Source organism: Pituophis catenifer, unplaced genomic scaffold, assembly GCF_029215685.1.
Source record: "Pituophis catenifer annectens isolate HBS135680 unplaced genomic scaffold, rPitCat1.0.hap2 SCAF_7, whole genome shotgun sequence".
Classification (NCBI taxonomy): domain Eukaryota; kingdom Metazoa; phylum Chordata; class Lepidosauria; order Squamata; family Colubridae; genus Pituophis; species Pituophis catenifer.
The window spans coordinates 88482479-88504492 of NW_027256887.1; the positions used below are offsets into that span (position 1 = coordinate 88482479).

Genomic DNA, 22014 nt, shown 5'->3' on the forward strand with positions numbered 1-22014 from the left:
ATTCTTCCTTAGTTCCGTGGTTGCTTCTCTCCTTGATTAGTTTCCATCCTTTGCTCTTGTGTTTTGGAGAATAGATTGAACCCCTCTTCTTGGTGGCAGCCCCTCAAATATTAGAAGACGGCATCATCTCACCCCCATCCTTCTTTTTTTAATAATAATAATAATAATAATAATAATAATAATAATAATAATAATATAACAATATAATAATATAACAATAATACTTTATAATACAGGCAGCCCTTGACTTACAACATTTCGTTTAGTAACCGTTCAAAGTTGCAACATCACTGGAAAAAAGTGACTTATGACCATTTTTCACACTTACGACCGTTGCACCGTCCCCATGGTCATGTGATCAAAATTCTCGTGGTCCCCATGGTCACATGATCAAAATGTGAGTGACTCACATTTATGACGGTCACAGTGTCTCTGGGTCACGTAATCCCCTTTTGCAACTTTCTGAGGAGCGAAGTCCATGGGGAAACCCGACTCCCTTAACAACAGTTTGACTAACTTAAGAATGACAACGATTCACTTAACAACCGTCTCAGGAAGAGTTGTAAAATGGGGCAAAACTCACTTAGCAAATATCTCACTTAGCAACATAAATTTTGGGCTCAGTTGTGGTCGTTAAGTCGAGGAAACCAGTACTTGGAAGAGCTTCCATCCCGCGACGATATCTGTAACAACGTTGCACATCCACATCTGGCTATCCCAGATCCACGGGAAAGGACTCGACAGAAGATGGATAAAAATGGCAAATCGAGTCTGAACATCTGGATGACTGTGGAACGAGCCGCAATATACTAAAGATCGCACAGACTGACCACAAACGACGGCACGACAAAGTAGCGACAACGTCTCATTGAAAAGTCTGGAAGAAATGTCATTTGCCCACAAATGGGACCATAAAATTAAAAAAAAATAAAAAAATCATAGAAAATGAAAGAGCTCAAGTGTTCTCTGACTTTAGACTTCAAACAGACAGCACCTGCCATGTAACACTCCCGACGTAACAACTGTCGATAAAAAAGACAAACAAGTTTGGATATTGGATGTGGCAGTACCTAGAGACAGAAGAACAGAAGAGAAAGAACTGGAGGAGATCACAAAATACAAAGACCTACAAATAGAAATAGAACAACTATGGCAAAAGAAAGCAGAGGTAGCACCAATAGTAACAGGTAATTTGGGCACCCTCTCAAAACACCTGGAGAAACAATTGAATGCCATCGGCATTGACAAATTCACCATCAGTCAATTGCAAAAAGACAGCTTTGACTCTGAACAGCTTATATCCTGCGATGATATGTTATAACCATCATTCACATTCACATCTGCCTATTTCAGGTTCTCGGGAAGGACTCACGAGAAGAATGCCAAAATCCAGTCTGTACCTCTTTAAAGCGAGCATGTTTTAAACGGCTGGACTTCAACTCCCAGAATTCCCCAGCCAGCATTGTTAAGGAATATGTGCAGAGTAACCCTTGAGTAGCAAGGGTGTGCACATGAGAAAAACAGCAGAGAGTGATTGTGACTAAGCACTGTCAATACACAGACACGCTGAGTTGTGATATTCTTTTACTTTGAGGAAAAAGTAAAGCAAAGTCCAATAAACAATCCAGGTCATACACAGATAAAGATAGTTAAATTGTCAATCCAGGGATATTCCAAGAACAAAGTCTTCTTACCAGTTGTTGTAGTCATATGCAATAAAACAGTTCTTTTTGGAGTTGCAAACAGGAACAAATACAGCAGTAAAACAATCAGTAAAACAGTAGAAAACAACAAGTAGCAGTGATCATGCAGAGAGAACAGGCAGAGAGGAGCAGAGGTAGCAATAATAGTGTAATAAGAAAAACAAGCCATGATTCAAGCTTCCTCTTAAGTACGTTGGCTACAGAGCTAGCCAATCAGAATACAGTATGATGCAATACAGCATTACAGTCTTAAAGCTATACATTACATTTTGACTGCAAACATGCATTGATGGTTTATATATATTGCCAACCCAACCAGTTAGGCAATAGCCATTCCCTAACAAGCATGATTTAAGATGAGTGGACTTCAACTCCCAGAATTCTCTAGTGAGCATGCTTTAAGTTGAGTAGACTTCAACTCCCAGAATTCCCCAGCCAGCATGATTTAAGATGAGTAGACTTCAACTCCCAGAATTCCCCAGCCAGCATGCTTTGAGATGGGTGGACTTCAACTCCCAGAATTCTCTAGTGAGCATGCTTTAAGATGAGTAGACTTCAACTCCCAGAATTCCCCAGTCCACCCATCTTGCTAGGGAATTCTGGGAGTTGAAGTCCACCCATCTTAAAGCATGCTCACTAGAGAATTCTGGGAGTTGAAGTCCATACCTCTTACAGCATGCTGGCTAAGGAATTATGGGACTTGAAGTCCACTCATCTTCAAGTCCCCAAGATTCAAGAACATTGGGCCAAACCAACATCTGGTCTTCTCAAAGAAAACACGGCATGATTCAAACCTTGTTCTTAACTGGGCTACGACAGGGAAAAAAAAAAAATCTCCCCGCCAGCAGAAAGAGGAAAATTTTGCCGGAGCCCAAAATTCCGGTTCAGCAACTAAGAAAGGAGCCCGTCTGGAGAGATGCAAACACGTCAGGGATCAGCCAAGAATGTTCAACCTTGAAATCCGGTTACAGCTTCTATTGATACTGCAGTTAATTATACAGAATTTGGGATTTTTCCACCATTCACTTGCTTTCCACTCCTTAAGAGCAGAGGTCATCAAACTTGGCAGCTTGAAGACTTGTGGACTTCAACTCCCAGAATTCTCCAGCCTGGCTGGAGAATTCTGGGAGTTAAAGTCCACAAGTCTTCAAGCTGCCAAGTTTGATGACCTCTGCCTTAGAGTTATGAATTGTCGCTCTCGCAAGCGATGGAGTCTGTGTGTGTCTCGAAGTACACACACACACACACTCCGACAAGCGAATGTCCCCGGGGAAACGATCCGGACTCAGAATGGGAAACCCCGAAGCAGATATTCAAAGGAATCTAAAAATCTTATTTATTTATTTTTTTGTTGTTTCTTCTCTAGCAGAAAACGTATGTGGTGGCAGAGAGTACCAAAAAAAAAGTAAATCAATCTGTTCTATTTGAAACTGACCGGATCTCATGTCAGAATGAGGAATCGATTCTAGGCACGTTAAGGATAAAGTTCAAAACTTTAATTAGCAATTTTATGATGTTTGTGTGTCTATATTTTTCTTGACTGTACACCGCCTTGAGTCCTACGGGAGAAAGGCGGTATAGAAATATAATAAATAAATAAATAAATAAATAAATAAAACTTGCTAGATTAGAGAAAGGGGTTTGAAGTAACAGAAGGAAACAGGACTAGACTGGGAAAAAGACACGAGCCAGGAGTATGATGTGGCTGCAAGAAAGGCAAATACAGTTTCCGGCCCCATCAGCAGAAATCTCGTTCCCAAACTGTATGAAGGAATTGGGAATGTGGAGTTGCAAAGGACCTCAGAGGGTTAGGGTGATTTTGGGCCAAGCACCAGGAGATGGCGAGTTCTAGTTCCATGTTAAGCATGAAAGATATCTGGGTGATTTTGGGCCAAGCACCAGGAGACGACAAGTTCTAGTTCCACGTTAAGCATGAAAGCTATCTGGGTAACTTTGGGCCAAGCACCAGGAGATGACGAGTTCTAGTTCCATGTTAAGCATGAAAGATATCTGGGTGATTTTGGGCCAAGCACCAGGAGACGGTGAGTTCTAGTTCCACGTTAAGCATGAAAGCTATCTGGGTAACTTTGGGCCAAGCACCAGGAGACGGTGAGTTCTAGTTCCATGTTAAGCATGAAAGATATCTGGGTGATTTTGGGCCAAGCACCAGGAGACGACAAGTTCTAGTTCCACGTTAAGCATGAAAGCTATCTGGGTAACTTTGGGCCAAGCACCAGGAGACGACGAGTTCTAGTTCCATGTTAAGCATGAAAGATATCTGGGTGACTTTGGGCCAAGTACCAGGAGACGGTGAGTTCTAGTTCCATGTTAAGCATGAAAGATATCTGGGTGACTTTGGGCCAAGCACCAGGAGACGACGAGTTCTAGTTCCATGTTAAGCATGAAAGATATCTGGGTGACTTTGGGCCAAGCACCAGGAGACGGTGAGTTCTAGTTCCATGTTAAGCATGAAAGATATCTGGGTGACTTTGGGCCAAGCACCAGGAGACGACGAGTTCTAGTTCCATGTTAAGCATGAAAGATATCTGGGTGACTTTGGGCCAATCACCAGGAGACGACGAGTTCTAGTTCCATGTTAAGCATGAAAGCTATCTGGGTGACTTTGGGCCAATCACCAGGAGACGGTGAGTTCTAGTTCCATGTTAAGCATGAAAGATATCTGGGTGACTTTGGGCCAATCACCAGGAGACGGTGAGTTCTAGTTCCATGTTAAGCATGAAAGATATCTGGGTGACTTTGGGCCAATCACCAGGAGACGACGAGTTCTAGTTCCATGTTAAGCATGAAAGATATCTGGGTGACTTTGGGCCAATCACCAGGAGACGACGAGTTCTAGTTCCATGTTAAGCATGAAAGATATCTGGGTGACTTTAGGCCAATCACCAGGAGACGGTGAGTTCTAGTTCCATGTTAAGCATGAAAGATATCTGGGTGACTTTGGGCCAATCACCAGGAGACGGTGAGTTCTAGTTCCATGTTAAGCATGAAAGATATCTGGGTGACTTTGGGCCAATCACCAGGAGATGGTGAGTTCTAGTTCCATGTTAAGCATGAAAGATATCTGGGTGACTTTAGGCCAATCACCAGGAGACGGTGAGTTCTAGTTCTATGTTAAGCATGAAAGATATCTGGGTGACTTTGGGCCAAGCACCAGGAGACGGTGAGTTCTAGTTCCATGTTAAGCATGAAAGATATCTGGGTGACTTTGGGCCAAGCACCAGGAGATGGTGAGTTCTAGTTCCATGTTAAGCATGAAAGATATCTGGGTGACTTTGGGCCAAGCACCAGAAGAGATGAGTTCTAGTTCCGCTTTGGACATGAAAGTTGGCAGGGTGACTCTGAGCCAATCACCAGGAGACAGGGAGTTCTAGTCCCAATATGCATGAAAGCCATTTGGGTGACTTTGGGCCCATCACCAGGAGATGATGAGTTCTAGTCCCACCATATGTATGAAACTCGGATGGGTGACTTTGGGCCTCTCTCCCTCCCTCCCTCCCTCCCTCCCTCCCTCTCTCTCTCTCTCTCTCTCTCTCTCTCTCTCATAGCCCAATCTACCTCACAGGATTGTTGTTGCGGGAGAAAATAGGCAGAGGAGTGTGTGTTGCACATTGAGTTAGTAATAGGGGGAGGAAACAAACAAACAAACTTAGCTAGCAAGCGAGCCAGTAAGGAAAAAACAGGGATTTGGTTTGCAAGCGTTCAAAAGGACACACTTCCTTCAAAGGCCGGCTTCATCACCTTGGGTGTGCAGGAGAGTAAGCCAGTTTGACAACTCTGGGCTCACTTTAATAACAGGCCTGGGTGCAATGAAGCCTCTTGTTTATTTGTGGGTGAAACACGGCACGCTGCCCTTCCGACAAGCAGCTTCTTGCAGGGCGCCTTCCGATTCGACGGTACACTTATTATTTATTTTTCCAATTTATATATGTCACCCAGTTATCGAGCCACTCCGGGCAGCTGACAACACGATAAAAGTTTTGGGGGTTTGGGGTGACCCTCAAAAGCAAAAGGAAGACAAAAAGATTTATACGATCTGAAAAAATTAGTAAGGAAAATGTATATTTGATTATACATTGTAATAACAGCTGCAAGAATTGTGTATGCTGAAAATTGGAAATCAGAGAAAATACCTTTGGAAGAAGAAGTAATAAAAAAATTTTTTAGACTGTGCAGGAATGAATAGATTAACTTTGATGATTAAAGACAAGGAGGAATCAGAATATTTTAAAACACGGAATTATTTTTATAGTTGGTTGGAAAAGAGATATAAATGACTGATACTATAATTGTGTACAAATGATGACTATAATATTGATTTAGAAATGAAATGGTTTGGATGAAGATGAAGATAGAAGAAACTTATGGAAGATGGAGAAGAAGCCTAGAAGATAACACCGAGGCGTCACAGGGAAGGGAGGGTTGATGTATTAAATGTTTGTTTGTTTAAAAATATATATATATATATTAAAAAAACAAACAAAGGGAAGGTCGGGGCGAAAAACTGGGTCCACACCCGGGAATTTGGATTAAACTACTTTATTGCTGAAAGCCCACGCGCGGGAATCTTCTCAACAAATGGTCGTCCGCGGCTTAGAGTCAGATAAGGCTCAATGGAATTCAAGGGAGGTCGGACTTCGTTCGCTTGTGGCGACGTAGGGATGCTAGGCTGATTTCTCTTTTGACGCCGCCCCCGGATTCTGCCATTCCTTATCCGACATCGAGATCCTTCACCCCTCCAAGAAAACTGCATATATATATTTCTGGATATATATATATATATATATATATATATATATATATATATATATATATATCCAGAAATATGTTTTCTCAGGTTTTCGCAGGGGTTTGTATGTAGGTCTTTGGTTATTCGGGTCTTCTCCCACGTAAAATTGGAAGTGTCTTGGCGAATTGCTCCTGGAAGCACGAAGCCGAGAACACCAGCCTGAAGATGACGAATGAGACTTCGTCGAAACGTCGCCAAGACACTTCCAATTTTACGTGGGAGAAGACCCGAATAACCAAAGACCTACATCCAGAAATATATATATATGTTTTGAGGCGTGTCTTCTCCTGAACTCCTTCCCCGTCTTCACAGCTGTTCGGGTTTCCTCTCCAAATTATGACGGGAGACCCGAAGAAATCTTTCATGAAACATCGACGAGATCAACTTCCAGGAACTGAAAATCCAGACAGACGGCTCGGGCGCTGGGTGACCGTTTTTCCTGTAGATGTGAGTCATGGTGTGAACTTTCTTCTCGAAATGAGGAAAGAGGCAAAGAAAGAGGAGAAATGAAACCGAGTGGCCCTCAAAACGGGAGTGGGGGATGGGCGGAGAGCTGGCATGACGCTGCTTGGAGAAATCAGGGAACCCACGAGGCTGTTCTCCCAAAGAACGCAGCACACACAAAGTCCGTTCAAACCTTAATTTACTGAATAAACCAGTCTTTTACAATAAAGGCTCTTAATTGCATTAACAGCTGCCAAGAATTCAAAGAATAATAACTGAAAACTTACTATGGTTGACAGAATGCCCAGAAGCAATTTGCAGGAAGCTGATAAGATAAGCAAGACAAGACACGAAGGTATGTGAACGAAGTTGTTTCCTGCAAATTGCTTCAGTCGGCGTTCCTCCTTAAATAGGCTAAGGGAGTGGCCAATTAGCCCCAAGCCTTACTCTCGAGGAGACCTCCTCCTGAAGAGTCAATCCTGCCTTTTAACAGCTCTGCGCGCCCGTGCATCGAGAAGAGGCTCCTCCTCTTCTTCCTCTTCACCCATGGAAGCTTCTAGAGGTTCTGAAGGCCCTGGCTGAATCCCCGCCTCTGGCACCACATCTTCTCCAGCCTCCTCACTGTCCGACTTGAGTGCCGGCTGCACAGGCTGCTGGCGCAGCACCACACCAGCCTCCTCGCTGTCGGAATCAGCTACTAGCTGCACAGGCCGCTGACGGGCCACAACAGAGGTGGACTTACCACGCGGATGCTTTTCAAAAGCTCTTTTGCACCTGGTCCCATCCCAACCCGGTGCCATCACCGCTGAGGGCTCTCTAAGAAGGAGAAGGGCGGTTTCTAAACACGATAAATAAACACAGTCCTCAACTTACGACGTTTTGCTTAGTGACCGAAGTTACAACGGTGCTGAAAAAAGCGACTTCAGACAACTTTTCACATCTACCACCGCTGCAGCAGCTCCGTGGTCTCGTGATCCAAATTCAGAAGCCTGGCAACTGGCATGTATTTATGACGGTCGCAAGTGTCACGCGATCCGCTTTTGCGACCTTCCGGCAAGCGAACTCAGTGGGGAAGCCAGATTCACTTAACGACAGTGTGACTCATTTAACAATTGAGTGGATGCTCCATCCCTGGAGGCTTTCAAGAAGAGACTGGACTGCCTTCTGTCAAAAATGGTAGAGGGTCTGCTGGGTAAGGGGTCAGACTAGATGACCTACAAGGTCCCTTCCGACTCTGTTATTCTATATTCAATGGCAGAGAAGTTGCCTTCAGAAGTTGTGGGAGTTTATCTGTGGAAGCTTTCAAGGAGAGACTGGATTGCCATCTGTCGGAAATGGTGGAGGGTCTCCTGCTTGGGTGGAGGGGGGCTAGACTAGATGACCTACAAGGTCCCTTCCGACTCTGTTGATCTGTTTAAAGGAGTCCAGAGTCAGTTCTGGATTTTAATCCAAATGCCTCTGTGGATTGCGATAAAACGCAATCAGTTTCTTATTCTTGACGAATCTCACTCGACCTGCCCTCATATCCATGTTGTCCTGGACTTACAACCGTTCCCTTTAGCGACCATTTGAAGTTCTCACAGCGCTGAAAAAAAGGGCACTCACGAGCCGTCCTCGCACTTACAACCGTCACAGCATCTCGGCGACCACGTGATTGGAATTCGGGATCTTGTCATGAATTTACAACGGTTGCAGGATCCTGGAGTCACGCGATCCCCGTTTTGTGTCCTTCCCGCCAAGCAAAAATAAATGGAGGAAGCCAGGTTCGACTTAACGACTGCACGATCTGCTTAACAACCACAGCGCTTCATTTCACAGCCGGGGCAAAAAGATGGTAGAAGCAGGCATGGCTCACTTAACAATCACCTTCCTTAGCAACCAGTTATGGTCGTAAGACGAGGACTGCCAGTATTTGGAATTTGAAATGGGGGGGAGTGGGCTGAGCTGATAGCCTCACAAATGCAGTTTTCACCTACGCACAATCATCGCACAACCATCGCACTACGCACTATGTACAACCATCGCACAATCCTTTTCCAAGAGAAGCCAATGTGCAGAAAAATACAATTAAAAAAAAAAATACAGGTAGTCCTCGCTTTACGACTAAAATTGAGCCCAAAATTTCTCTGGCGAGGACAAAAACACTTGTTCAGCGAGTTTTGCCCGATTTCACGACCTTTCTTGCCACAGTTGTTAAGCGAATCGGAGGCTGCGAAAGTCGTCACTCTGAAAATGGCCGTAAGTCCCATTTTCCAGTGCTGTTGTAGCTGAACAGTTCACTAAACGAGCAATTGTAAGTTGAGGACTATCCGTAAAGCAAGAAAGACGTAGGGAAGACATCACGTTCACCCGAAAACCGCTCCCTGCACGTCCCAACACTTTCTTCCTTCTTGCACTTTTTTTTTGCACACCTGCCTGGCGTCCCTCTACCGATCTGCCCCATTTTCATGGTTGAAAGTTTTCACTTCTGCCATTTTGGGAGCCCCCCCCCCACCTTCGCCTGACCGCAACTTTCTCGAACTTCCCCCTTTCGCTCGGAAAAAAAAAGCCCTTCCCTTCGCAGCGTCATTGTGCAATCTGCCCAGCCTTCATTGAAACGCGGGGACTCGAATGCACCTCCCTGCGCTTCTGTTGTGCGGCTCGTTCCCTTGTGGGTTTCATCCGTGGCGGCTTCTGGATCCCCCAATTCCTCCTTTACTCCCCCCCCCACGGGTCTTAAGAAGCCCCTTCCCACTTCACTGGCCCTTCAGTTTCCCCACCAGATTTAATTCTCAGTTCAGCTTCTTTCATAAATGGATTATAAACTCTTGTCTTAAATTCTATTTTCTTTATAATTAGCTGGTTTGATATAATGGTGAAGGTACCAGGAGATGGGGAGTTCTAGTCCTGCCTTAGGCATGAAAGCCAACTGGGTGACTTTGGGCCAATCACCAGGAGACGGTGAGTTCTAGTCCCACCTTAGGAGTAAAAGCTGGTTGGGTGACTTTGGGCCAATCACCAGGAGACGGTGAGTTCTAGTTCTGTGTTAGGCATGAAAGCTAGCTTGGTGACTTTGGGCCAATCACCAGGAGATGGTGAATTCTAGTCCCGCCTTAGACATGAAAGCCAACTGAGTGACTGAGCCAATCACCAGGAGATGGTGAGTTCTAGTCCCATTTTAGGAGTAAAAGCTGGTTGGGTGACTTTGGGCCAATCACTAGGAGACGGTGAGTTCTAGTTCTGTGTTAGGCATGAAAGCTAGCTTGGTGACTTTGGGCCAATCACCAGGAGACGGTGAGTTCTAGTTCTGTGTTAGGCATGAACGCCGGCTGAGTCACTTGAGATTCTCTAAGTCAATTTTGCAAGAAAAATGAGGCTGAATCCCCCACCATCCCTTCCACGTCCTCTTTCAGCCCTGGGTGGGGAATTCTGGGAGTTGTAGTCCACCCATCTTCAAGTTGCTGAGGTTGAGAAACGCTGCCCTGGACAACCCGTCCATTCCACCCCAGCGTCAAATTTAAAACACAAACACCACAACGCCTCCTTGCCGATGATCGACACCCAGATAAGCAGGGAATAATACCCGGATTAATTCCAGAGCAATAATCAAGCAGTAACCACTATCCCAATGACGGAATTGACAAGAAGAAAACAGCCCTCCTACAAACGCTGACAGGGCAAGCTATATAAGCAGAGAGCAATCCCCACCCCCTCCTAGTACTGATGATGTTCTCTAGTTGGGTCATGAAACGTCTACAAGAAAACAACCAAGCTCAGAGAGCATCAAGGACCCCACAATTGTTCCCTTCCTCCTCCTCCTCCTCCTCCTCCTCCTCCTCCTCCTCCTCCTCCTCCTCCTCCTCCTCCTCCTCCTCCTCCTCCTCCTCCTCCTCCTCCTCCCTGTAAACCCCACTCCCTTCTAGCACTGATGAAGTTACCTAGTTAGGTCATAAAATGTCTGCAAGAAAACAATCAAATTCAGAGAGCACCAAGGATCCCATAGTCCTTCTCCTCCCCTCTCTCCTCTTCTTCCTCCTCCTCCTCCTCCTCCTCCTCCACAACTCCCTTCTAGCACTGATGAAGTTACCTAGTTGGGTCATGAAACGTCTTCAGGAAGACAACTCAGCTCTTGAGAGCACCAAGGACCCCACAGTTCTCCTCCTTCTCCTCCCTTTCTCCTTCTCTTTTTCTCTTCTCCTCCTCCATCCCTCCTCCTTCCTCCTCCCCTCCTCTTCCTCCTCCCCCTCCTCCTCCTCTCTGCAAACCCCATTCCTTCCTAGCACTGATGATGTTACCTAGTTGGGTCATGAAACGTTTGCAGGAATACCCTCCTCCCCCAGCTCAGAGATCACCCAGGACCCCCCACCGTACAATCCTGAGCTACAGATACTCTCTTCTATTTATTTATCTTGTTGATTTCTCCAGATTTGCTCTGCCGCCCCGTTTCCCGTTAGTTATCTCTGTCCATTGAGAAACACGGAGAGAGAGAAAAAAAAAAACGAACGATCAGAAAAATCAGAAGCTACGAGAGGAAACGAACAGAAGATAAATTGAATATTTGGCCAAACTGATCAACAGAAGCATTATTTTCCCGAGCCTCCATTTCACACACGGTTTGAGAGCTCCATCGGATCCTGAATACAGGAATCAGGAGCCTGGATAGCTCAGCAGACTAAAAGCACTGTAATTTAACACCAACTGCCTGCAATTACTGTAAGTTCGAATCTCGCCAGGCTCAAGGTTGACTCAGCCTTCCATCCTTTCTAAGGTAGGTGAAATGAGGACCCAGATTGTGGGGGCAATAAGCTGACTTTGTATATATACAAAAGGATGAAGGCTATTGCTTAACGCATTGTAAGCTGTCCTGAGTCTCCGGAGAAGGGCGGCATATAAATCAAATTTAAAAAAAAAAAAAAAAGCACGGGGTTGGACTAGAAGACCTCCAAGTTCCCTTCCAACTCTATTATTCTTTTCTAATTCCAACATATAGAAATGATCTTGCATCGATCTTGGGTGCAAAATTACAGTTTCTCTAACAGATCCCCAAGTTTGCAACACCCCTCAGCAGGCCTCTAATCCCGCCAACCCCCCCGATTTATTTATTTATTTTTAGGACGCCAATATTTTCAATTTTACTTCTATTCCGCCGTTTTCGGTCCCGTGAATATGATCACGGTGGAATGTCACCGTTTTTCAGATGTGTGGGTTTTTTTTTTTTTCCTTCCCGTGATGGAAATAATTTATTTGTAGCCAGATACCAAGAGAGAAAAGGGGAGGCAACGTCGCCGCCCCTGCATTTTTTCCAGACTTCCACTTGTGTGAAATGAAAGTCGGTTTTTAAAAATATCCCCAACGAGGTTGCAAAGTTGGCGGCGGATCCAAAATCAGCCGGAAAAAAAATAATAATAATTCAATTTTGCTAATGTTCCCCTTTCTTGACAATCGGCAGAAAAAGACAAGGACGATTTACCAGGCTAGTGGTAAATACTAAGCCAGGGATTACAGATAGCCCTGGACTTCTGATTCATTTAGTGACCGTTCAAAGTTACGATGGCACTGAAAAAATTGACTTACGATGGTTTTTCACACTTACGACCTGTGATTGCTGCAAGAAACATCGTACAATGGGGCAAAACCAGCGATCGGTTTCCAATATTTTTACCACCAATTCGCTGTGCGGGCGCATGCACCCGGCCTCGAAAACGTGCCTAAATAGGACATCATAGAGCCGGGGCTGATGGATTGGCCCACCTCCGGTTTGGCGATACGAACCGGCTGAATACCACTCCTGGGTAAAACTCACTTAACAACTCTCTTGCCTAACAACAAAAGTTTTGGGCTCCATTGTGGTCATAAATTAGAGGATTACCTGTAATTTTCCAGCAAATTTAACAGTATAATAAATAGCATTTTATTTAAAAAAAAAAAAGAATTGTTCACGACGGAACGATGGGATACGGAAGGATTTCCCTTACGAAGAAATCTTTTTCCTTTCAAACACCCCCCCCACACACACACACTTTTCCTCCCCTGCAATCTGATTTCTGCAAGGATCAGATGTTACCAAACCCAACGGAAAGAAATTCAAGAAAGAAATTCAAGAAAGAAATTCAAGAACGGTTACGCAAGAGAGAGACGGCAGAGCAGCTGGCGAGGAAGTCCGCGTCCACTCTTATTTCTCTCTCTCTCTCTCTCCCTCCCACTCTGTCTCTATCCCTCTTTCTCTCTCTCCCTCCTTCTCTCCCTCCCTCCCTCTCTCCCTCCTTCTCTCCCTCCCTCTCTCCCTCCCTCCCTGTCTCTATCCCTCTCTCTCCCTCCCACTCTCTCTCTCCCTCCCTGTCTCTCTCCCTCTCTCTCCCTCCTTCTCTCCCTCTATCCCTCTCTCCCTTCCTCTCTCTCTCCCTGTCTCTATCCCTCTCTCTCTCTCCTTCTCTCCCTCTCTCTCCCTCCCTCCCTGTCTCTCTCCCACTCTCTCTCCCTCTCTCTCTCCCTCCCTCCCTCCCTCTCTCCCTCCCTGTCTCTATCCCTCTCTCTCCCTCCTTCTCTCCCTCTCTCCCTCCCTCCCTGTCTCTATCCCTCTCTCTCTCTCCCTCTCTCTCTCTCTCTCTCCCTCTCTCTCTCTCTCCCTCCCTCTCTCCCTCTCTCCCTCCCTCTCTCCCTCCCTCTCTCTCTCCCTCCCTCTCTCTCTCAAAATCCATTAAAACTTTTGGGAAAATTGCCTGGGAAACGTCTGGCATCCAGGTCAGTCAGTGAGTTTTTGTGTCTCAGTAAAGAGGGCTTTTCTTTTTTAAAGAAAATTAAATCGAGAGGCAGGTGAAAGAGAACGGGGGTCACGCAATCCCCCTTTCGCGACCGTCCAACGGGCAAAGTCAACGGGGAAGCCAGATTGACTTACCGACATGCCACTGACTGAACCGGCTGCCGTGATTCGCTTAACGACTTAGTGGCAAGAAAGGCCGTAAAACGGGGCAGAACGGCTGTCTTGCTTAATAACAGAAATTTGGGGGCTCGATTGTGTCCGTATGTCAAAGATACCAGTATCAACATCATCTGAAAAGTTGCTATCCTTTTATACTGCACTGGTACGGCCAGACTTGGAATACAGGTAGTCCTCGACTTACAACAGTTCTCGTTTAGTGACCATTCCATTCGAAGTTACAACGGCACTGAAAAAAAATGTGATTTATCGCCATTTCTCACAGTTGTGGCCTTTGCAGCATCCCTACGATCATGTGACCAAAATTCAGAGGCTTGGCAACTGATTCACACTTACGACCGTTGCTGTGTCCTAAGGTCACGAGATTCCCTTTTGCGACCTTCCAATCAGCAAAATCAGTGGTGAAGCAGGACTCACCTAACAACCGGGTTACTCACATATGACCCGCCGTGATTCACTTAACAACGATGGCAAGCAAGGTTGTATAATGGGTCAAAACTCAAATGTCTCGCTTAACGACATACACGTTGGGCTCAGTCGCAAGTTGAGGACTAGCTGTATCGCATCCAGTTTTGGTCCCCACGAGACAATAAAGATCCTGAGACCCCAGAAAGTGCAGAGAAAAACAATTTAAAAAATATTAAGGGGCTAGAAGCTAAAACATGCGACGAACAAGCTATGGATCGGGGTTTGTTAGCTATGTTTGTTTGTTTATCTATTCAATTTCTATAGCTGTCCATCTCGGTCCCTGACTTTGGGCAGCTTACAATTTTGTTTAGCCTGACGAAGAGAAGGAGACACGATTTATTCTTATTTGTTTATTAAATTGGTTGGCTGCCTTTCTCGCTGCGAGTCGACTCTGGGCGGCTTACAACCGTAGAAAGCAATAAAGCCACGCATATCTAAGTGCAATAAAAATACAAATTACGAACGAGAGGCGTTCTTCCAATACTTGCAGGCCTGCCTGAGGGAAGAAGGGGGTGGATTTACTCTCCAAAGGACCTGAGGGCAGGACAAGAACTCATGGGTGGAAGAATGTTAGAGACCCAACCTAGAACTAAGAAAATTTCCTGACAGGGAGAACAATTAACCAGTGGAACTGCCTGCCTCAAGACGTTTTGGGTGCTTCATCCCTGGAGGTTTTTAAGAAGAGACTGGACAGCCACTTGTCTGAAATGGTGTAGGGTCTCCTGCTTGAGCCGGGGGTTGGACTAGAAGACCTCCAAGGTCCCTTCCAGCTCTATTCTGATTGATTAATTTAGTCCATTTGTCCAGGATGCAAAATCCCCATTCCCTCCCCACTCCTAAGGGAAGGATACTGCAAAATCCCCATTCCCTCCCCACTCCTGGGGGAAGGATACTGCAAAATCCCCATTCCCTCCCCACTCCTGGGGGAAGGATACTGCAAAATCCCCATTCCTTCCCCACTCCTGGGGGAAGGAGATTGCAAAATCTCCATTCCCACCCTACTCCTGGGGGAAAGAGATTGCAAAATTCCCATTCCCTCCCCACTTCTGGGGGAAGGAGATTGCAAAATCTCCATTCCCACCCCACTCCTGGGGGAAGGATACTGCAAAATCCCCATTCCCACCCTACTCCTGGGGGAAAGGAGATTGCAAAATCCCCATTCCCTCCACACTCCTGGGGGAAGGAGACTGCAAAATCCCCATTCCCTCCCTACTATTGGGGGAAGGAGACTGCAAAATCTCCATTCCCTCCCCACTCCTAAGGGAAGGATACTGCAAAATCTCCATTCCTTCCCCACTCCTGGAGGAAGGAGATTGCAAAATCCCCATTCCCACCCCAGTCTGGGGCCAGCCAGAGGTGGTATTTGCCGGTTCTCCAAACTACTCAATATTTCCGCTACCGGTTCTCCAGAACCCATCAGAACCTGCTGGATTTCACCCCTAGGGTGGACTAGAAGACCTCTAAGGTGTCCCCTTCCAGCCCTAGGATTCTAAGTCCACAAAACTCCTTTCTGCGCTGTCAATTCCGGTACGCAACAAGCCACAACCGGTGTGAGCTGCGCACATGTGAGGGCCCCACTTTTGCTGGCTGCCTTGTGCAAGACAAGATTAGAGAAGTTCAGGGTGTACATCTGCTTTTCTCTCGGCGTTTTTCCCCCAATAATTTAGGAACTTTTGGTAAACATCCGAGGAAGCTCTTTTCCTTGGAACCATTATGAAAAATAATATTTCTCCCCTGGATAAATCTCCTAGGGTTAGGGTCTCCTAGGAGGGTGTTCGGCTTGGTTAGGGGGAGAGATGATCCTCATAGAGCCTTGTTCCAACTCTCCTGCCCCACACATCCGTCAAAAGTCCAGCGCGATCCTGAAATACAGCGGATCCTCGATTTACGACTCCTAATTGAGCCCAACCTTCCCGTTGCCGAGGGAAACCTTCGTGAAGTGAGCTTTGCCTCGTTGCACAGTCTTTTCTCGCCACCGTCGTTGAGCGGTTTTCACGGCAGCGGTTCAGTGAGCCACACACAAGGTCGTTAAATGAATCCGGCTTCCCCGTTGCTGCAAAGGGGGGGGGGGGAAATCACGTGACACACACACCCCTCCCCGGGAGGCTGCAACCGTCATAAGTACATGCCAGTTGCCACGGTTTCAAGTTCTGATCAAGCCTCCTTTTTCGGTGCCGTGGGAACTTCGAGCGGTCACTAAGCGGGACGGTTGTTAAGTCGAGGACTGTCTGTCATAAGGTCTTGCAAATAAGGCACGGAAGTCTTTTATCTGACATTCAATCATCCCCAGACATCTCCCTCCCTGGGAGGAGGCCCAGTGCCTCTCTGCATGAGTCAGCCCCTTTGGCTGTCCTCCTCTTAAATTTCGGAGCGATGACCAAACCCATGACTCACAGCGAGCAGCACCCAGGGAGGAGGTCAGGATGCCACCCAAACACCCTGAAGCCAAAGACAAAAGACAACACAACACAACAACAAGTGGCAAAGGCAAAAGGCTACCCGGGTTTCTTTATTTGGGAGTCTCCTTGTCCGGGAAAAATCTGGGAAGAACTCTCTCTCCCCTGCAGGTGAAAGGAGAAGTTAATTAAAGAATTAATTAACACTCTCCTCATGTCCCCCCCAAATCCTCCCACCCAAGTTTCCTTTCGCCAACTGCCCCTTAAAATGAAATTTTATGAAAAGTATTACAAAGCACCTAAAAAAATGAATGAAAGAAGCAAAGAAATGAAAGAAAGAAAGAAAGAAAGAAAGAAAGAAAGAAAGAAAGAAAGAAAGAAAGAAAGAAAGAAAGAAAGAAAAAGCAGAAGGTAGGAAAGAGAGGAAGAGAGGAAGAGAGGGAGGGTGGGTGGGAAGAAAGAAGGAAAGAGAAAGGGAGGGAGGGATGGAGAAAGAAAGTACGGAAGAAAAAGGATGGGATGTTTTAAATTTTGGGCCAAAGTGTGTAATTCTTTTAACAAATTTTAAATTTTGTATTGGGATGTTTTTCATTTTGGCTGTGCACCGCCCTGAGTCCAGCAGGAGAAAGGCGGTATACAAATTGAATAAAATGAAGAAATAAATAATAAAAAGAAAAGGAGAGAAAAAGAAAGGAGATGGAGAAAGGAAGAAAGGAGGTAGAAAGAAAGGGAAAGAAAAGAATGAAAAAGGGAGGGGATAGAGAAAGGGGATAAAGGAAAAAAAGATAAGGAAAGGAAGGAAGGAAGGAAGGAAAGAAGGAAGGAAAATAAAGAAGGTAGGTAGGAAGGAAGGAAAGAATGAGAGGGAGAAAGGAGATAGACAAAGGAGATAGGGAAAGAAAGAAAGAAAGAAGGAAAGGAAAGAAAGAAAGATAAAGAAGGTAGGTAGGAAAGAAGGAAAGAATGAGAGGAAGAAAGGAGATAGACAAAGGAGATAGGGAAAGAAAGAAAGAAAGAAGGAAAGAAAGAAAGATAAAGAAGGTAGGTAGGTAGGAAAGAAGGAAAGAATGAGAGGGAGAAAGAAAGGAATCAGAAAAAAGAGATAGATGAAAGAAAAAGAAAAATTAGAAAGCAAGAAAGAGAAAAACGGGAGAAAAAAAGAATGATAAAGAAATAAAAAAAGGAGACCTCCAATTTCTTCTCCAGCAAATAGAAATACATTTATCAGATTAACCCTTACTTTACAATTCCAAAAAAACCCCAGCTCACTTCTTTCTATTATCCAGATTTTTTTTTCTAATTCTCCAAACCACAAATCATGATTGCATTTTTTTTCTGTCTCTTCTGCAAAAGGCCTATCAGGGTTTCCAGTCAAGCATGACCTTAGAGAGCTCTCTGTCCTTCTTCTTCTTCTCTGGGTGAAATTCTCTTCTGTTTTTCCAGATCGCAACCCCCTCACCCCCCCCCACCTCGCCACACACACACACACACACACACACACACACACACACGCACACACATTTTACAATTTGGAAAATGCTCGCTTCTCTTTCTTCTGCCCACTTCTCCTTCTCAAAGCCTACACCATTGGTGAGAGCTGGGCTGAGCCCAAAAGAAAACACAACCCACATCCAGCAGATATTTTCCAAAATATAAAACGGGTCGCCATTTCACTTTTCCATTGGTTGATTTGTTCTTTAGTTGCATTGCAAAACACCAAAACAGCATTATTTTGTTGAAGCTTTCTTTCTTTCTTTCTTTCTTTCTTTCTTTCTTTCTTTCTTTCTTTCTTTCTTTCTTTCTTTCTTTCTTTCTTTCTTTTCTCTTTCTTTCTTCTTTCTTTCTTTTTCTTTCTTTCTTTCCCTCCCTCCCTCCTTTCCTTCCTTATCCTCCTTTCCCACTCCATGTAGTGATTTTATTAGGATTCGTGCAAGTGATAACTCACCCAGGATTAAAAAGATTTTAAAAGGTCACTTATTTAAAAACCTAGAATCAGAAGGGGTCTAGTACCACCTTTTCCCATAAACAATTTTTTTTTTAATTAAAGGCATCAGCTCAGGAAAAAGATTATTATCTTTTCATAAAATGCATCGAATAGAGCGAGTTTTATCTGACCAAAATAAAATAGGCATTTCGTGTTTAGTCTTTAGTCTTTATTAGATTTATATACCGCCCTACTCCTGAAGGACTCAGGGCGATGAACAGCCAAACAATAAAATACATAAATACAAAATTTAAAAAACAGAATAAAATTAAGGGAGGGATTAAATTAAACAAATTTGGCCCAGACAGATTTAAAACACCCAATCTTGCGCAAATGTAAGATTTTAATTTTGCTTCCAGAATTCCTGAGTTTTGCTTACCATAAGCAAGGAACAAAAGTCAAGAAAAGAAAGAGAAAGGGAGAAGAGAGAGTGAAAGAGAAAGAAAGGAAAGTAAGAAAAAAAAGAGAAGGAAAAGAGAAAGAGAGAAAGAGAGAAAGGAAAGGGAGAAAGAGAGAAGAGAGAAAGGGAGAAAAAGAAAGGAAAGAGAGAAAGAAAGAAAGAAAGAAAGAAAGAAAGAAAGAAAGAAAGAAAGAAAGGAAAGGGGGAAGGAAGGAAGGAAGAAGGAAAGAGAGAGAGAAGAAAAAAGAAGAGAAAACATCTACTGTACTTATTAACATCTGGCTAAATCATCCTAAATGCTTAATAAACCTGCCTAATAAAGCATATTTTTGCCTGCAGGAAAGAAGCATAATAGACGGTTTGCCTGATCTCCCCAGAGAAAATTCCAGAAGCCGGGAACGCGTCTCTTACTTTCCCAGGCTAAAGTGACTCCGACCTAGGAAAACCAAAGAAAACCCCTGAAACCCACCCCCTCCCCATCCCCAAAAATAAAAAACCAAAAGCAGGATGGAAAAAAATGCATCTTTGCGCATCACCTGCACGAAACGAAAGCTGAAGTCGCCAGTCCTCACCGTGATTTTTTTCAAGGGTAGACTGCTCTTGAACACGGAGCTCGCCAACTATTTTTTTTTTTTTTTTGCTCCTGAAAGAGGTTTGCTCTTTTCAAACCGGCACCCTCACCTGTGTGGCCTTCCAATAAAGACCTGCGGGGAGACGAAAGCCCTACAGGTAGCATCCATCCTGACCCCTCACCCGTCAAACCCTCTCACCCCCCTCCCCTCCCCTCCTTGCCCCTTATCAAAACCCGAGAAAGAAAACAGTGAAACCGCAAATAAATCTAAACTTTCGAAAGTTTGTCTTTCCAGCTCGGATGTGATAAGAATCCCGGCTTTTTCTCAGTTCTCCCTGATTAAATCAAGAATTCCACACGTATTAACACACCTAATCAAAGGCAGTGACACTCGGGGGGAGGGAGGGGAAGGGAGAGGACGGAAGTGGGGGAGGAGTGGGGTCCAATTGGGATCCATCAGATGCAGAAACCAAGCAGGACGGGAGTTACACGACATCAAAAGGCCTTGGAAGCCTTACTTGGGCCCCTTTTTAAAGTTTTTAAAAGTTTAAAAGGGTTGCTTTTAAAAGACCCCCAAGCAGGAAAACATGTGACTTTATAAATAACAAACAAATAAAAAGGTTTAGGGGTCCTTGGTGCTCTCTGAGCTTGGGGGTCTTCTTTGCAGACGTCTCATGACCCAACTAAGTAATATAGTCAGTGCTAGAAGGGAGAGGGGTTTGCTGAAAGGAGGAGGAGGAGGTGAAGAACCGTGGGGGTCCTCGGTGCTCTCTGAGCTTTTCTTGAAGACCTTTCATGACCCAACTAGGGAACATCATCAGTCCTACAAAGGACTGAGCAAACCCTACTTCCCTCTAGCACTGATGCTGTTCCCTACTTGGGTCATGAAACGTCTACAAGAACACAACTATCTGGAACGAGCTCCCCCCGGAGATACGGAGGATCCCGGATCTGCGTACCTTCCGTCGCGCGCTTAAGACGTTCCTATTTCATCAAGCCGGCCTGACCTAAATTTTTTCCCCTTTTTAAATGGGAATTTTAAATTTGGTTTTAAATTATTGGGGTTTTAAAATGGTTCAGCCAAATTTATTTAATTTGTTTTATCTCTATTTTAAATTTTGTATCTATATGTTTTATTTTACGGCTGTTCACCGCCCTGAGTCCTTCGGGTGTAGGGCGGTATACAAATTTAATAAATATAATAATAATAATAATAATAATAATAATAATAATAATAATAATAATAATAATAATTTGCAAAATTGAAGTTGAGCGACTGTGGAAAAAGAAATCGTGTGTTGTCCCGATTGTAATTGGAGCCCTTGGAGCAATACCCAAAGGGCTACCCCGCTATTTAGAAATTCTAAATTTGCCGGACTTGAACATTTTGACTCTACAAAAAAACACCTTACTGGGAACAGCTTACATCCTCCGACGATACCTTAACAGTTCCTAGGTCCTTGGTTAGGACTCGGGCTGCTGAGCTATTAACCAGCCTCAAAGGCTGTGAATCTCACTAAAGATTAAATAATAATAATAATAATAATAATAATAATAATAATAATAATAATAATAACTAAACTCGGAGAGCACCATTTCGAACCCTCTTGACTACAAAAAGGTATTTAGCTTTTGTGCACCTGCTGATTAACGCAGGACGCTGCGTTTTGCATTCAGACCCAGAAAATGCATTCATGCCACATTCCACGTATCAAATCAATAAGTAAACAAAGCGATTTTAATAGAAGCCGAGGCATTGATTGATTTCTAGCTGTGCTCCGAACAAACACAGATTAAAACACAATCAGTACTGTAAACCAAGTGTTTCTCAACCTTGGTAGCTTGAAGATGGGTGGACTTTAACTCCCAGAATCCCCCCAGCCAGCAGCGCTGGCTGGGGGGGATTCTGGGAGTTGAAGTCCACCCATCTTCAAGCTTCCAAGGTTGAGAAACACTGCAACAAACGGTAGTTAAAAAACACACAGTGTCTAGTTTTGAAAGGCCCACAATCAAATCAACGTTCGTGCATTCAATGGAGAAGATGGATTGACTATATACAAAAAGAGTATATAGAAGATTCATACAGCTTATGAATGAAATATTTTTAAGTAGTTTATAGTTTTTGAGTTATAAGGAGTTAAAGATTTAGGGAGAAGATGAATGCAATAATTTGTTAGCATATCTTAGCTTTATGTTTGTGAATGCTATACCCTGTGCCTGTTCTGGGAAGTCTAGGGAGGGGGGTGGGGGGGAAAGGAGAGGAGGGGGAAAGGGTGGTGGTGGTGGGGAGAAAATGTTTGTATTTCTTATAAAACTTTTCAATAA

The 22014-nt window shown here is 44.5% G+C and overlaps 1 protein-coding gene across 1 annotated transcript in view; it reads right to left on the reverse strand.

The window, feature by feature from the left end:
* The window catches only part of IRF5 (interferon regulatory factor 5), a 32922-nt gene extending 13181 nt beyond the window's left edge, over nucleotides 1-19741 (reverse strand). Inside the window, exon 1 of the mRNA XM_070947831.1 lies at nucleotides 19691-19741. The gene's annotated coding sequence lies outside the window, so the exon portion shown is untranslated. The remainder of the gene's footprint in view (nucleotides 1-19690) is intronic.
* Between the last annotated feature and the right edge of the window lie 2273 nt (nucleotides 19742-22014).